Genomic DNA, 18,380 nt, shown 5'->3' with positions numbered 1-18,380 from the left:
CATGGACCTCCATTCAAATAGAAAGTCCTCAAGACCCAATGAAGAGAGACCCCGAAATATAAAGTGTGTCCGAGCGTCTTAACAGATAGGGCTTCTAGCAAGAGCGTAGGGCCCTCCATTCAAATAGAAAGCATTCAAGACCCAATGCAGATGGCCCGCGAACGATGAATTGCACCCCAGCAGCTTATCAGAAGGGGCCCGACAAGAGCGTAAGGCCCTCCATTCAAATAAGAAGTATCCAAACCCTGTGCAGAGGGCCCCCGAAATATGGAGTGTACCCAAGCAGATTACCTGACGGCCCCCGACAGGAGTGCAGCGCCCTAAATTAAAGTACCCCGGACCCGACGTAGAGGTCGCCCAACAATCGGAGGCGCCGGAGCGGCTTATCAGAAGGGGCCACGACAAGAACACAAGGCCCTACATTCAAATAAGTAGTGCCGAAAGCCCATTGCCATGGCCCCCGAAAGATGGAATGTCTCAAACAGATTATCTGATGGACCCTGATAAGAGCGCAGGGGCCTAAATCCAAACAGCGAAACCCAATGTGCAGGATCCCCGCCCAATCCAGCGTGGCCGAACAGTGAGACGAACAGAGAGGGCCCCCGACAAGTGCGTAGACCCACCGTTTAAAAAAAGGATGACCCGGTGTAGAGTCCCCCCGAACGATCGAATGTGTCTGAGCAGGCTATCGAATGGGCCCCCGACGAGAGCGTAAGGCCCTCATTCAAATAAAACGTACCAAAGACCTAGTGTGAATGGCCCCCAAAAAGATCGAGTGTATCCGAGCGGGCTATCAGATGGCCCCCGATTAGAGCGTAGGGCCCTACATTAAACTACTCAATGTGCAATGCCCCCAAACAATGCAGAGTGCCTAAGCAGGTTATCAGATGGGACCCTGATAGGTGTGTGGGGCGTTTCGTTCAAATATGAAATACCTGCGACATGGGACCCCTAATGATCGAATGAGCGCGAGCATGCTAGCAGATAGGGCCCCCGTCAAGAGCGCAGGGCCCTCCATTCAAGTCGAAAGTACCCAAGACCAGACGCAGAGGTCCCCTAGCAATCGAATGTGCCCGAGCAGCTCATCAGAAGGGGCCGCAACAAGCGTATAGAGCGTACGTCCCTCCACTAAAGTAACAAGTGCCCAAAACCCGGTGCGAAGGGCCCCCGAAAGATGGAGTGTACCCGAGCAGGTTATCAGATGGCCCCGATAGCAGCGCAGGGCCCTAAATTCAAACGCCAAGACTCAATGTGCAGGGCTCCCGAGCAATCCACTTTGGCCGAAAAAGTGAAGAGAGGGGACCCCACACAAGTGCGTAGGACCTCCATTCAAATTGGGCTTCCCCGAGACCCAATGTAGAGGGTCTCCGAAAGATCGAGTTATCCGAGCAGGCTATCAGATGGCCTTGACAAGAGTGTAGGTCTCTACATTAAAAAACCCAATGTGCCGGGCCCCTAAACAATCCAGTGTGCCGGAGCAGGTTAACAGATGAGGCCCCGACAAGTGTGCAGGGCCCTCCATTCAAATGGAAAGTATCCTGGACCCAGTTTCGAGCGCCCCGACCGACAGAGTGTGCATAAGCAGGTTAACAGATGAGCACCCGACAAGAGCGTAGGGTCCTAAGCAAGTAATTAAAATTGGAAGCGCCCTAGACCAATGCACAGGGCCCATAAGCATATTGCAAGTGCGTCGTTAGGTGAACCGAAACCAACGTAAAGGGACCCCGAGCCACCGAGAATACCCGGGCAAGTTAATATGGGGGCCCACTGCTATAGCCCGCAGAGCCTTTCTGACCAATGGAAAAAATCCGTGAAAGGCCTCTGATTGACAAGAACGCCCGGCACGCTAGCAGGAAGTGCACAGAAACAGTGCTGGGCCTTCCGAGCAAACGCAAAGCAGTCAGGGCTAACGTGGAAGGCTCCTTAACAATCGAAATGACCTTGCAAGTGGGCATATAGGTCTCCGGAAACAGGATAGGACCCCAGACAGCGTGATAAGTCTCATAATTTCCAATTAACAACTTTTTCCATCATTGAATATTTGTTTATATTTTCTGGTAGGCCATTCACTTCCGTTTGCGACTGTTCTCGGTGGCCTGGAAATCCTAAAAAAATTGTTTTGTTTTGTGTTTAAAAAACTGCATCTGTTCTGTCACCTATGGGGCCCCTTCGGAGCCTTTGGGCCACTTCGGGGTACCACGGGGGTCATGGGTCCCGTAACCGGCCTCTCCGGATCCGCCCCTGATTCAATCAGTGATGGAGGTTGGTGCGGGGGAGGCACAGCGGCCACGTGCCAACAATTAAAGGGCCAGGCGGAGATCACAATGCCGCTGACTTGTATTGGTGCAGAAATGTGGCATGACTATCATATAAATTCCGGTAGAATTGCGCTCTCTGTTTCAGTTACAGCTTGCGACACGTACAACTAAAACGAAGAACACCAAGCCACCCGAAACAAAGTGGTTGAAATCCGGTTATTTTTGTTTCGAGGCAGGCTCTTCTAGGCGACGTGGTTCACATCACAACCGGACAACTCGTAGATACCAGCTTACCGGCTAGTTACCGGCCAGGCTTCGGCCGCAGCTAAATACAATGAGCGTATGTCCAGAGCCGACGATATTGAGGGAAAGGCCGAATGCCCGCGTGAGTTCTCATCATGACCGGCACCTGACCGTATAATGAAATTGATAATGGCTGAGCTTTGCGTAGCATGAGCATCTCATAACTATGAGCAGCTCAATGAGCTATGACTAATGAGCAACTAACGAGCTACTAACTAATGAGCAACTCATAACTTCACTTACATGCCTATGAACTGCCCCAGAAAAGCAGATGCAAACGTGCAAAGTGGGCCCAAACATAAGTCGACCACCGTCCCAGGAATCCAACCCACCACCTACCCGCTACGAACCCATCACCATCGCGCAGCGCTACGCATCCTCGCACGTTTAAATGTCGAGATAACTATGCAAAGAAAAACTATGCCAGCGATGCCTACTGCGGATTGGAGGTGCCAGCTCGCCGGCGGTTCAAATTTGCGGGATGAGATTTGTGGAGAGCTTGGGGGGGGGGGGGCGGGGGGCGCTAGTTATTGGCTTCTGCGAGTTGCATCGGGTCCAATTCTAGTTCTGGCTGTTGGCAGGCGGAAAACGCGTGCGATTGGTGGCTTGTGTTTGGCAGAGAGGCGGCCTGGAATTTGCCATCGAAGCGTCTGCAGCCGGCGCCATAAGAACGTGAGCGTTTAGTTAATTTCATGACGCTATAGTTAACATGATGTTTCCCCTTCCTCCATAAAACTATGTATTTGCAAGAGCCAGGATGAACGGTGTCAGATTACTCCATGCCATTCTCCTGCCTTTTTTCTCCTTCTCCAATTCTTAGGTGATTTTCTGTCAACCCTCTTTGCAAAGTAGTCCATATAATGCAAATTCATAAATCTTGCCATCCATCCATCCTTTCCTGCCTGGCATCTTTCTGCGTATGCGCTACATGCCGAATCAACACTACACGGTAGGACAGAGTTGTCGCCTGAAATGCTAGCCGGAAGCATGGAACAAATACCGTTTATTACATTCACCTTAGTTTTCCACCGGAAGATTTTAATACGGTCGCAAGATCAGTTGTTAGACAACTGCAGTTTCAGCCTCCCTTGAATGGTTCGAGATGTATTTCAGAAACATCCTGAGGTTTGTTTTTGTGCCCAGGTGGCGCAATGTGAATGTTCCGTAGTACGGATGCGTGGAGATGTCTTCAAATTTCGGTGGGTCGATCGCCTTTTCAACGTTTTGGATTAGGTTTCTTTCTTATCTAGGTCTTCTTTTTCAAATAGCAAGTCTAACTACAGGACAAATGCTAAGTTTTTGTAAACCCTGCTGCAAGCGAACTCTCTGCTCACTCCCTCCTGCCCTCTGACAGAAATATTGAGATCCAAAAAACACTACCTAGCTATGGTTTATTTCGCGTCGTCGCTAGCCCAGCACAACAAAAATTCTTCAATTAAAATTCTTCAAAAATTCAGTGGAAGAGAAACGCAAGTCAATTCATCTTGACCTTTTTGATTATTAGCCTGATAACCACGACAAATTCATGACTTTTGTATTTTTGTGGCACTTTCGGGCAGCTTGCAACCAGAATATTCAGATTTTCTTTCCGCAAAGCTTTATAGTCCTACGTCAATGTATTCTGCTTTTGGTAAGAGGATGAAGTTTGGATAAGCAGATTAAATGGCTTGTTCCACTATTTTACTTTTTACTACTACTTTTTTAGTATCGTTTTCTTTTGCTCAATCAGACGGGAACGATTTGATTGATGGTACCTGTCTCTTCGAAATTCTTTTGATAAACTCAGGTTTTTATTTCAAGTAGTGAACCCTGTTGGAGAAATCGCATTTGACTCCCTGCTCACCACTATGCAAGTAAAATTTGTCATTTACCTAGCTTTTCCAACGTGTATGTGCTGTGTTGTATGCTGCACACTCATGTGTCACATTCACACTCACTCACACTCCGATGACACAGGATATTTGTGTGGAGTTTGAAACCCTGCCTGATTAGTTAGTTCCGTGCGGGATGTCTAGATACCAAGTGGATGCTTCAAACATGTAAGCAAGCGCCAGGTAAACTTTGAATTCCCGTGTGACACTTGCGCGGTATAACACAAGGGTGTGGATTTCTGCTCTGCCGTGGTTGCCCTACGGTGCTCCGTGTTATTTTGGGCCCACACTAAATGCTGAGGGCCGCGGCCCTTCAGAGGGAGCTGTCGGGCCGGGCTGCCGGCTGGGGGGGGGGGGGGTTGCTGACTGTCCCGTCGTGCCGCTAGGCGGAGTCTACAGCTGGCCGGCTTGCGAGCTCGCGCGGCCGGCGGACAGCGTATGTTGCTCTGCGGTAGTTGTTGCCGTAGCTCACGGGGCGGCGCACGCGGCGGGGGTGACGTTGTCGCGACCCATGATGGTGTGTATGTGATTGTGTGGTGTTTTGAATTCAAAACAAGCAGAAATGTAAACGTTAGGATGGTCAACAATTGGTAAAATGTGCTCCAGCAAAACAAAAACAAAAATGTTCAGGGCTGAATTGGCACCCTTAAGTGTTCGAATTCAATCTTTTCAGAAACGATGTTGTTTTGGTCCGCTCACCAACTACCATTTAAATATCAGCAAAAGGATAGACGCCGTGTGGCCGACGGAGAATGCAACGCCCGGCATTCAGGTGCTTCATTTAAGGCTTGAGAGCTTGTGCTGTTAAAGCTATGTTACGTAATTTTTCAACTGCTCGATTCGGAAAAAAGGTCGGATATTTCAAGATTAACATGGTCACTGACAGGCCGGCTCAACTAGCAACGTTTCTACAATAAACTTAGGTTGCCGTTGTCAACAGACGATGTTTGAAGAGGGCGCCTCGTGATATTTCAGCACCCCTTATTTCAAAAGAAATTCACTGAACAGTATTCCAGACCCTCAGCAATTAATGTGGGCCCAAAGTAACACGGGGCAAGGTAGAGCGCTCACGGAAGAACATAAATCCACACGCCTGTATCATACCGGGCAAGCGTCCCCGGAGAATACCATAATTTACCTGGCGCTGACATACACCTTTCAAGCATCCACTTCACATCCTAAACATACCGCACAGAAATACTTATTCAGGTGGGAATTCGAGCTTAACACACATACTTAATTGCCGTAGACTTACTTGCCGTAGGATTGGCAGGCCTTATACAAAACAAAACCTCAATAATATATTACGCTGCAAGAAAATGATAACATATAGTGGTCGAGTTCTTCATATCTGACGTTCATTACCAGCATTTCCAGACAAAACGGTCATCAGTTGGCTCTCTACGAATGTTGTGCAAGGTACCATGACGTAATCAGGCAATGATGTATCGAAGACCATACCAACTATTTTGCCATCTAATTCGCAGCGTATTGTTCAAGGCTACGAGAAACCATTATCATCGCGCTTTTTCGCGTGGAGGAAAACAGTCTCTTACATCTACATACATACACGGTCAGTTGACTAAGGTGATGGTTTCATGCGAGGTTTGACCATGATTGTTTTGGTTTGGTTGTTTGGAATAAAGACCTTTCGGCCAGAAACGATCACTTCAGAATTATGGGATGTAAGATAATAGATAACGGTGGAGCAGGATCACATGTGCCTGGGGGGGGGGGGGGGGGGGGGGGGGGGGGGGGGGGGGGGGGCGGAGCAACCGCTGAGCTTTAGCCTGCGCATGGGTCCCCAGTGTGTGTGTCAGACATCCGGTCGGGGAACCCCTTCAGGAGGTCTCTTGGCACACCCGTAGCTGACGCCTACAGCGTGACGCCTTGGCGCCTAAGATCAGTTGCCTTTCTACGACAGACCAAGATGGTAGTTCACCGCATCATTTGCCTGGTCTTTATTTGTTTACGTAACAGTACGTAGAGCACGAAGAAGAGCCACAAGCGACGATACGACGAACTTTTGACACTGTCACAACACATCACAGCACTACACAACAAAGAACGTCCCAGGGCATCAACGTTTTTAAAATATGGTAATGTGTTTAAGCGAATTTTTACCTTCAGTACGCACAGTAGAGCACTTAAGGGAATTATTATCTGATCTAGACCGGTACGCCTCTCCAGAACCCAATGCGACCGCCAGTGCGGCTTTTTGCAAATTTATTTTCCAAATCAATCATGATCTCGCTAAGCTTAGTTGCGCTCATAATAATTCGTATCAATGCGCATCAAGGTCGTTTGCTGCTATCATTATAAACAGCCAAAGATGTCACACATCAGCCTATGTTTGGCTTGCTCTGTAACAACTTAAATCGAAATGTTGTGACCGACTGAAAAATAGCAATCATGAGCTGGTTTTAAATATTCTGAATGATTGCCACAACAAGCTACCAGTAACAAATCACCTTATTTATTGATCTGGCGTGCATGGAAGTAGCTCTGAGCATATATCTCGCACACATAACATGCAAAATGACCAGCATAATCCCCTATTCTTTGCTAAGAAGCCAAATTTTCAAACACAAACTAGGCTTACTGAAACGGACAATTACAATCTGAACGAAATGAAATCTTTCTAAAACACGTAGCGATGCTTTGAACTTCAAATTTTCTAATATCAACACAGTTTAAAATTAGTAGAGGCTAATGAAAAACCAATGCGTCATTACATTACGAGTTGTGATAATAGTGACATGTCCAAAATATAAAATCATTATTGGTTAGCCATCACTTTTTACTAAATATCATACTCAATGACATGTTCATCTGAATCTCCATTTAGCCATAATTGCAACGAATATATTTGCAACTATGAGCCCTATGATATGGTTATTTCGGTTGTAGTGTGAGCCTGAACTAACATGTGTGGAAGTTAAATTAGTTTTTTATCTGGTCAAGTTGTAGTTCCTGTTGTGTTATAACACTCTCACTGCTTCCTGCGTTGCCCAGCTTTTGTGGTGCGGTGCAATCCGCTTGCAGATCCATCCGACATCCGGTGATTGAAGCAGTCCGTGGAGTGCTCTAACGCACATTATACACATAAATGTTTCATTGCGTGCAATGATGTTACATCGTTCCTGCGCAGGTTACATTAATATAGCCAGCTACAGAGCTCGTGGACGTCATCCGAGTCGCTCCGTGGCTTTCGTCGCGCGCGTCACGAGCAAGGACAGCGGTGTAAGGGCGAGCACCCGAAGAGTATTAGCCCGCAAAGGAGTCGAGACCGGGGAAATATCTGAGGAGTCTCTATCTGAGAAGGCGTGAGAACCACGGAGCCATCCGAGGAGTCTAGGCTTCGAAATATTGAACAGCTAAGGACAACCATTGAACGCGTGAAAACTGCGCGTAGACGTTCGTCTGTCAACAGCGTTGTATCTAGATGTTCCACCAGCGGATGAGCTGCACGCCATCTTGCGTTTAACCTGATGGTTGGACAGAGTTGCCGGATTCCCCACGACGAAACAGGTTTCGAAGGGGCTGGAGGCTGCTGTTGAACGCCTTGCGGATGAGCACGTGGCTCATGCTGTAGACCCACGCTTCGGCAGCCAAGCAGCCGAAATGAGCAAGGTTGAGTATGGATGCCAGTGTGGGCATGCTGATCCAGCGGGTACTGATCCTGAGACCAAAAGCGGTGATGTCCAGAATGACGAAGAGCGACAAAACTTTGACAATTTTCTTGAAAGATTTAGTACGAGTCAGAGTAAAGATGTTTGCCGTACCGTCAGTGATTCCTGCCGAAATCGCCCCCACCTGATTCTGCCGAAGTCCTGTGATTCCAGCGATGCCGAACAGGATTCCGGTGGCTTCCGAAACGAACAGAAGAAAGGCTTCAGCATAAAACATAAAAACCCTCGGCAATTTTTCCCAGCGACAGTCTTGTCCAATTTCAGTCGGTTCTCCGATGCGCTGTCCGAACTGGTAGAAGTTTTCCAACTGGAGCGCAGAACGGGCGGCCCCCACCATAGCCGTAAACGGGACAGTCAGCCAAGGCAGGACAAGCAGCCACTTCGTCCAGCGGTCCATGATGTCGCGGTAATGCAGCGAATAGATGACGGCAATGAACTGGTCGAGGGTGACCAGCATCTGCGCCATCTTCAAAGGGATTGCAAGACAGATGCCAGCTTTCTGAACCGACTGGCAGACGACATACAGGACTACAGGACGTGGTTAAAAATGAGGTCCAGACTACCGACCAGCACCAAAATCAGTGCAAACAGTAGGTCGCCGAGCGCCAGGTTCGCCACCAGCAGTGCCATCGGCTCGTCATACAGTGTCCGGCCGATCACCAACAGCGGTATGGAGAAATTGAGGGCGAGTGCAGAGCCGACGGCCACTTTGAGCCACGGTACCATCACGCTGACGCTCTGGGTCCTGATGGGCGGCCTACGACCTTCCCTGGCTTAGCTCTGGAGCCGCACTGACGGTAGGTGACAGCGATGATCTCTTTTAACTTGACATCTCGCGGTATGGTCGATGAGTATTGGTTGAAGTGCTTTCTATCGCGTATCGAAGGAAAGCCGTCCTGCCCGTTCTAAATTGCGTGTAAGGAGCGTAGATTAGCTGAACGACAGAGGTACTGAATTGAACAGAGGCAGATATCTGATATAAATGCACTTATCTCTGAAGAGCCTCCATCAGGTAGTAAGCACCGAGTGGATTTCTTGTCAGTTGTCAACGCATTGGGCCCCGCATCGAAGATAATTTTGATATCAGCAGCATTTTCGGCGCGATTTGCGGCGGAGAAAACGGTGCTCTGAGATAGTATGGTGAGCACTTAGTTGTTTCGATTAGGCTGTCTGTGATAGCGATTTTCCACCCCGTGTATAAAAGCTACATACATGCAACATGCTGGGAAGTGCTTTGTAATACCGTTCTTCGCTCCAAGGAATTTTTCGCCTCTCATTCTTGAACACTCCCTATTTTTAAATTATTTACTAGTTTATTTAATAGGTATTCATAAATCCTTGTTCATGAATTCATAAATTCAAAAATTATTTGGTAGTTTATTTAATAGGTATTCATAAATCCTGTCAGACATTCATTTTAGGATGAGGTGGATAAGACTGAGGTCTCGAAGGCTGCTTGTCCGATTGCCGAAAACCAAACGGCATTTAATTCCTCCTTACCAAAGCTAAAAACGGTGAGAAGGAAGGCTCAAATATTTTTCATTGGTGACAGGAGGAAGGAAAGAAAACGAACAAAAAGGTTAACGTTAGAAACGGAGCTGTGATCAAGCCCACCAACCCTGGTACGATTCTGCGCTGCGAATCTGGGCATCAGACTTTCACTAAACACAATATAATTTGAAATACGCTCCATATGGCTGTAAGCAACTTATCAAGCAGTGAAAAATACGGAAGGGGCACAACAATATGGACTTAGCTGTTGGGCAATGGATATCCTCCACGACATTTGGGTTGGATGCTGGAAGAGGTCAAAACATCTAGAGCACGTGGGGGATGTATGCTGGGAGATGGGAACACGCCCCGTCAACCGGCGGATTCTTAACACTACACCTACACAGATGAGCACTTGCTTTTGAAAATCAAGCATATCGTCGGGAAATCGAAACTGCGCGCACGCATAGCTTGGACGAAAAAAAGCCAAAATAAATCTAAGGTGAAATATCCTATCTCGAACCCTAAGTGCCCGAGGGGCAATGAATGCTTCTTATGCAAGCCTGGGCTTCAAGGAGTTTTCATGAAAAACAGCGGGGTTTATGAAATTACAGCGCGCCCGGGTGGCCGGTTCAATACCCTTCGCTCGGGTGGGAGAAGGGGGGGGGGGGGGTAATCTCATCCGCTGAGACCTCAGGAACAAGAGAGCTGGAGACGCCAAATTCACAGGGTGTGTTAATCTGTATGTGAACTCACTTAGGTTGAAATTCGAGGTTTCTAGGTCATGATCTCTGGATTAAATAAGGTCAAACAAGGTCAAATTCCAGGTTGGTCTCCAAAGGGCCTCTGGAACCTAGGTAACTGTACCAATCAAAAGATCACATGCTCATTTGAGATCAATGGCCTTGTGTGACCTTGTGAAAGTCATGGCGACCAAAATCATACAAGACTGCTTTGAGTTTTGCACTTGGATAAGCGACAAAGATCACGCTAGGCAGTATGCTCTTAAAAACAAAGTGTTGACCTGGGTCATTTTAGATCAGTGACTTATTCTGACATTTAAGAAGCCCATGGAAGGTGTAAAATGTGATTTCTGTTCTCAACAAACTTGAAATAAACACCAGAAACTACCCCATACAGCAAGCCCTGGAGTAATAAAAACGGTTGGTCCTGACCGTGGTCTGACCTCAACTCCTGACCCTAGTTCAATTTCATTTGCTTATTCAATTGCTGTGTATCGTAAGAAAGTATCTGAGAAGTGTATGGCCTCGCTTCACACTCCGTTGTTGGATCAGACTGAACGATTCCCGAAAAAATTGCCTTCGATGAAACCATGACTTAACTCTGACCTGCCATAGGTCAGTGACTTTATATAGTGCATCTAAATGTTTCATGCCAGACGATCCGCTATTTAGTTGTCTACAGCTATGCAAAATTTGGCGTGGCTACGCCGTGCCATTCAGAAATAATTCCAGAAACATTTCTGGGTGGGGTCCATTTGATCCCCACCCCAGCGCGTGTCAAGTCTAAACTTTGTGAGAAAAAAAACGGAGGAGTGATATCGTCGATGTCGGGGAGTCCTAGCGCCTTATTGGTTTGAGATATAATGAATATCTGCGAGATGCCAATTTAAAAACAGATGATATCATTTTCGGCGATCTTTTTTGGACAAAACCCGCTCGGCTGAAATCCAGGGGGATACAGACCCTTTACCCCTTTTAGAGCTCAGGTCCCTCGAGTAAGTGGAAAGAACCCGATACTAATATGATGAGCCCCTGAGCAACTGAGCGTGCCCTGGCGTATGACGCCCAGGAAAAGCGAACAGAGCCTTTCGGGAAAACGGGTGAAATCAGTGGGGGAAAACCTGATCGATCAAGAGTGTTCAGGCATAGAAGAAGATAGCGTGCCAACAGCGGCATTGGGCCCCACGAGAAAGTGCAAAGACATCAATGGCAACGTAGAAAGCTCCCTAGCGATCAGACTGATCCGGCATGTGGACATATAGGGTCCAGGCAACAGCGCTATGCCCCTGGACGCCGTAATCAACCCCAAAATTTTCTCCAAGCAACGTTTCCTCAATCAACAAACAATTAACCTTATCTGCTCATCAAGTCTTTCCTTTTTCCAGTAACCGTTCTTGGTTGTCTGTAGGCCCAAATACGTCCAACTGAGTTGCATGTAACGTTTTGTTAAAAAACTGCGTCCGGTCGGCCAGTTGTGGGCCCCTTGGGAGCCTATAGTTCCCTCGGCGTGGTTCATGGGGGACATGATCCCGTACCTTCCCCTCCCCGTCTGTGTCCACCATCGGCTCCAGCAGCTGAATAGGGAAAACCGGCAGGCCCGTCAAGAACATAGGACCATCCATTCCACTAAGAAGTAACCAAAACACAGCATAGAGAGCCTCGCAACGATCGAGTGTGCCCAAGCAGGTAACAGGTGGGGGCCCACCGACAGGAGCGCGGTGCCAGTTCCCGAACTAGTTATTACATCGGGCCCCCGTCAAGAGCTCATGGACCTCCATTCAAATAGAAAGTCCTCAAGACCCAATGAAGAGAGACCCCGAAATATAAAGTGTGTCCGAGCGTCTTAACAGATAGGGCTTCTAGCAAGAGCGTAGGGCCCTCCATTCAAATAGAAAGCACTCAAGACCCAATGCAGATGGCCCGCGAACGATGAATTGCACCCCAGCAGCTTATCAGAAGGGGCCCGACAAGAGCGTAAGGCCCTCCATTCAAATAAGAAGTATCCAAACCCTGTGCAGAGGGCCCCCGAAATATGGAGTGTACCCAAGCAGATTACCTGACGGCCCCCGACAGGAGTGCAGCGCCCTAAATTAAAGTACCCCGGACCCGACGTAGAGGTCGCCCAACAATCGGAGGCGCCGGAGCGGCTTATCAGAAGGGGCCACGACAAGAACACAAGGCCCTACATTCAAATAAGTAGTGCCGAAAGCCCATTGCCATGGCCCCCGAAAGATGGAATGTCTCAAACAGATTATCTGATGGACCCTGATAAGAGCGCAGGGGCCTAAATCCAAACAGCGAAACCCAATGTGCAGGATCCCCGCCCAATCCAGTGTGGCCGAACAGTAAGACGAACAGAGAGGGCCCCCGACAAGTGCGTAGACCCACCGTTCAAAAAAAGGATGACCCGGTGTAGAGTCCCCCCGAACGATCGAATGTGTCTGAGCAGGCTATCGAATGGGCCCCCGACGAGAGCGTAAGGCCCTCATTCAAATAAAACGTACCCAAGACCTAGTGTGAATGGCCCCCAAAAAGATCGAGTGTATCCGAGCGGGCTATCAGATGGCCCCCGATTAGAGCGTAGGGCCCTACATTAAACTACTCAATGTGCAATGCCCCCAAACAATGCAGAGTGCCTAAGCAGGTTATCAGATGGGACCCTGACAGGTGTGTGGGGCGTTTCGTTCAAATATGAAATACCTGCGACATGGGACCCCTAATGATCGAATGAGCGCGAGCATGCTAGCAGATAGGGCCCCCGTCAAGAGCGCAGGGCCCTCCATTCAAGTCGAAAGTACCCAAGACCAGACGCAGAGGTCCCCTAGCAATCGAATGTGCCCGAGCAGCTCATCAGAAGGGGCCGCAACAAGCGTATAGAGCGTACGTCCCTCCACTAAAGTAACAAGTGCCCAAAACCCGGTGCGAAGGGCCCCCGAAAGATGGAGTGTACCCGAGCAGGTTATCAGATGGCCCCGATAGCAGCGCAGGGCCCTAAATTCAAACGCCAAGACTCAATGTGCAGGGCTCCCGAGCAATCCACTTTGGCCGAAAAAGTGAAGAGAGGGGACCCCACACAAGTGCGTAGGACCTCCATTCAAATTGGGCTTCCCCGAGACCCAATGTAGAGGGTCTCCGAAAGATCGAGTTATCCGAGCAGGCTATCAGATGGCCTTGACAAGAGCGTAGGTCTCTACATTAAAAAACCCAATGTGCCGGGCCCCTAAACAATCCAGTGTGCCGGAGCAGGTTAACAGATGAGGCCCCGACAAGTGTGCAGGGCCCTCCATTCAAATGGAAAGTATCCTGGACCCAGTTTCGAGCGCCCCGACCGACAGAGTGTGCATAAGCAGGTTAACAGATGAGCACCCGACAAGAGCGTAGGGTCCTAAGCAAGTAATTAAAATTGGAAGCGCCCTAGACCAATGCACAGGGCCCATAAGCATATTGCAAGTGCGTCGTTAGGTGAACCGAAACCAACGTAAAGGGACCCCGAGCCACCGAGAATACCCGGGCAAGTTAATATGGGGGCCCACTGCTATAGCCCGCAGAGCCTTTCTGACCAATGGAAAAAATCCGTGGAAGGCCTCTGATTGACAAGAACGCCCGGCACGCTAGCAGGAAGTACACAGAAACAGTGCTGGGCCTTCCGAGCAAACGCAAAGCAGTCAGGGCTAACGTGGAAGGCTCCTTAACAATCGAAATGACCTTGCAAGTGGGCATATAGGTCTCCGGAAACAGGATAGGACCCCAGACAGCGTGATAAGTCTCAGAATTTCCAATTAACAACTTTTTCCATCAATGAATATTTTTTATATTTTCTCGTAGGCCATTCACTTTCGTTTGCGACTGTTCTCGGTGGCCTGGAAATAAAAAAAATTGTTTTGTTTTGTGTTTAAAAAATTGCATCTGTTCTGTCACCTATGGGGCCCCTTCGGAGCCTATGGGCCACTTCGGGGTACCACGGGGGTCATGGGTCCCGTAACCGGCCTCTCCGGATCCGCCCCTGATTCAATCAGTGATGGAGGTTGGTGCGGGGGAGGCACAGCGGCCACGTGCCAACAATTAAAGGGCCAGGCGGAGATCACAATGCCGCTGACTTGTATTGGTGCAGAAATGTGGCATGACTATCATATAAATTCCGGTAGAATTGCACTCTCTGTTTCAGTTACAGCTTGCGACACGTACAACTAAAACGAAGAACACCAAGCCACCCGAAACAAAGTGGTTGAAATCCGGTTATTTTTGTTTCGAGGCAGGCTCTTCTAGGCGACGTGGTTCACATCACATCCGGACAACTCGTAGATACCAGCTTACCGGCTAGTTACCGGCTAGGCTTCGGCCGCAGCTAAATACAATGAGCGTATGTCCAGAGCCGACGATATTGAGGGAAATATAGGGCCGCTGTGCCTCCCCCGCCGCTAGATATTGACCTATGCGAGTTGCATCGGGCCCAGTTCTAGTTCTGGCTGTTGATTGGCGGAGAACGCGTGCTTTTGGTGGCCTGTTTTTGGCAGAGAGGCGGCCTGGAATTTGCCATCGAAGCGTCTGCAGCCGGCTTAGGTAACGCACGTCCGGGGGCGACCAGTCTCATGATAAGTGCAGTCTTCTGAGTTCGTGCACTAGGCATGCACTGCTGTACATTATTAGAGTCTGTCTGGGCTGGCGATAAACCCTCTTATCCTCATCAATAAGCCAGGCTGCCAGGCCTGAGCCTGGGTCGAGAATGCGCGAGAATTGATCCTGTGGACAGGGGTTGTATCGAGACATACCATCACAATGTCGTATCTATTTCCTGTTTCGCGAATCTTCTGACAACGCTACGTGCGTGAACTGTGGTAAAAACCAGATACATCACTCAATTTTCGATCGCGTATGCCCGGCGTATGCCAGAGAGAAGGAAATCATCGCACTAAACACCACGAAAAATATCTCGTTTCGTGAAACGACGGACCTATATATGAACAAAGCTACCCAAAGATATCGTATGCCACAGCAACCAAAGCTTCTGTACGCCCGAAATCTCCTTAGATCAACTACTGGAGTGCAGCTCATTTCACGACTTACATCGTTCGGGCTGTCGGCTGTACCGGCGTCTCAGGTGCCCGCATCGGCAACACTGTCGTTCCCTGTCTCGTTTGTAAGCTGCGCCCGCTCTGAGGCGCAGGCCAGCTCGCCAGTCATTACGCCGCCGCCTCACCCCCCACCAGCGGAAAGCAGTGAGTGGACCGTAGTCCGCCGGGGCCGAACCCTCCGGTCTTCGCCGATAAGCACGCGGTCACCGGCTTCAGAGCCGTGCTCCCCAGGAGCTTCACGTTCTACAGCATTGAGTGAGACAATGGGACGGACACTGGACAGCCTGGAGCGCCATGAGGTGGAGAAATGCACGCGCGAGGCCAAGCGTGCGCACGTTCTGGAGCAGGAGATGTCAGAGACAGCCAGTCGGCCGTCGGGTGCAGGCCCAGAGTCGGCTCCTACAGGGGACTCCACCGTCCGGGAGAAGGGTGGAGGCTCCGTCAGCTGCTGCAACGACCGCTGCTGCCTTGCGGCAGCCAGAGATGGGTCCCCCGGGCCACTTCTTTTCCAGCGGCATCCCCGTCCAGAGCGGGGCGCCCTTATAGTCGTGGTCAGTCCGGACCTATCTCACCGTCAGAAGACGGCAGCCCTAGGGCTCGGCCAATAATTCGAACTTGTTCGGTTGAGTCGAGTATGCGAAGTGTTGTTCGGTTGGGTGGGGCACGCGGCCAAATTCAACAGTAGCGTTGAATTTGGCCGCTGCCAAATTTGTGGAGGGCTGGCGATAATAGCTACCCACGAATCACTACCCAGAATCACTACACAGATCTACCCAGTATCACTACAAACACACGAAACACTACCCAGAATCACTAATCTAATCAGAATCACTAATCTAATCGGAATCACTAATCACTATCACAATTACTAATCACTACCCAGTATCACTACAAACACACGAATCACTACCCATAATTTGTCCGCTAACAGCGGCCAAATTCAACAGTAATGTTGAATTTGGCCGCTGGTGCGATTTCTGCTATATGGTGACCAGGACATTTGGGTACGGTTTTCATCCCTTCTAAAACGCCCTTTACAAGCGCTGTTAGCAGAGGGACACGGAGGCATAAGCTGCGCCCCGAGGAACACGAGAGGCATAAGCTGCGCCCCGAGGAACACGGGAGGCATAAGCTGCGCCCCCATGTTTTAGTTCTGCGACGGATATTTTACAATGGAACTGCAGTGGCGAGACCTCATGTGCAGTATCTCCAAGTTCTTGTAAATGACGGCTGTCCAGTGGTCGTCTGTCTGCAGTAGACGAAATTGCGGCCGGATTCATATTGGACGATCAAAGGCTATTCAGTGTTCCGTCGAGATGAGCCATCGCGCACAGTCGCGTATAATGACGTTCTTTTGTCTATTCACCATGGCATGTCTGCCCATCTTCTCGTAGCCGCCACAATCTTCCAGGCTGTGGCAGCTCTAGTCAGCTTTAATAACTGACTTATCACGGTGTGTTCGGTGTATATGCCACCTGGAGTTGCGTTTCCCGTGACAGAGCTCAGCACTCTGGTGTTGGGCATTCTCCCCCCCCCCCCCGTCATAATTTTGGGGGATTTCAAGGCGCACCACACCGTTTGGGGATGCGACCACACAAACAAGCGTGAGCACTGGCGTGAACATTTCATCCACACATATTCACTGTGGTGGTCTTTCAGAACTATCTGAGGTAGTTGACGTCTTTTCAATACTGGGGCTCGAACGCACATTACGCCGCCCTCGGGCCGGACGTCTGCTATCGGCCTCAGTCTTTTGAGTCCACAGCTCATGACGTGTGTCACCCGGCATGTCGCCAGCGATCCCAGAGACAGCAATCAATTTCCGGTGCGGCTGAGCTACCAGGATAGATCCGTACTTGGACCTCGACCTCAGAGATGGAATTGTAGAAAATGTGACTGGTGGGAGTTCGAAACTCCGCCTAGGCTCTGTGTTCCCAACTGGCGCACTTAGAGAACCTATACCCGCCGAAGTCATCACGTTCTTGCTTTTAAACGCCGCTCATGGTCGCATTCCAAAAACCACTGGGGCACCGCGTCGCACCTCAGTCCCGTGATGGACGGAGGGGTGTCGAAATGCTATTCATGCTCATCGACGCGCCTTTAAGGCCTTTGAGCGCAGTAGCACTCTGCCTGATCTGATTGCCTTTCTCAAAGCCAGAGCGACAGCAAGACGCACCATCCGCAAGGCAAGATGCGCTTCCTGGAGGGAATACATTAGCAATGATATGATATATAATACCATATATATATTAGATACGATGTCATGCGTTGCTAAAGCTACGGCCTTAACATATCGAAACGCATGGACGGTTCTAAGACGGGCGTTGGATGCGCCTTTGTGTGTGGCCGAGACACACGATCATTCACGCCACCGACGTCTCTCTCTGTATACAACGCGGAACTAGTTGCGCTTAGCGAGGCAAAATACTTTATACAGGTGGACGAATGTGTCATGCAACTGATTTCATCAGACTCACTACGTAGTCTTTTGACACTGAGACTTTGGCAATCCCCTTATACAGGGAATCTTATTACATCTTGACTCCTTATATCAGTCCGGAAAGAGCATAGAACTGAGTTGGATTCCAAGCCACGTTGGAACCGCTGGAGATGAGCTTGCCGACACCGCAAAGCATGGTACGTTTCGTTCATGCACAAGAGTGTATCTAATACCCGCCACCGCTTTATACCCAGCTATATAATCCTTTTACGAGGCCGGTGGCAGAGCACTTGGGATGTGGCAGGCAGCAACAAACTGAAAATAATTCAGCCGGTCAACCAGGAATGGCAGTCATCCTATCGGAAGTGAAGGCGGAAGGAAGTCATGCTAAGTAGTCGTTTGCGGATAGGCCATACTTACGTCACCGAAAGCTACCTTTTGTGTCATGATGGATTGCCTCAGTGCCGCCAATGTAGCGCAACACTTTCTGTGCGCTATGTGCCCATCTCT

Source organism: Pollicipes pollicipes, unplaced genomic scaffold (genome assembly GCF_011947565.3).
Source record: "Pollicipes pollicipes isolate AB1234 unplaced genomic scaffold, Ppol_2.1 Scaffold_4002;HRSCAF=4701_pilon_pilon_pilon, whole genome shotgun sequence".
NCBI classification, from domain to species: Eukaryota; Metazoa; Arthropoda; class Thecostraca; order Pollicipedomorpha; family Pollicipedidae; genus Pollicipes; species Pollicipes pollicipes.
This window is presented reverse-complemented; position numbering follows the sequence as displayed.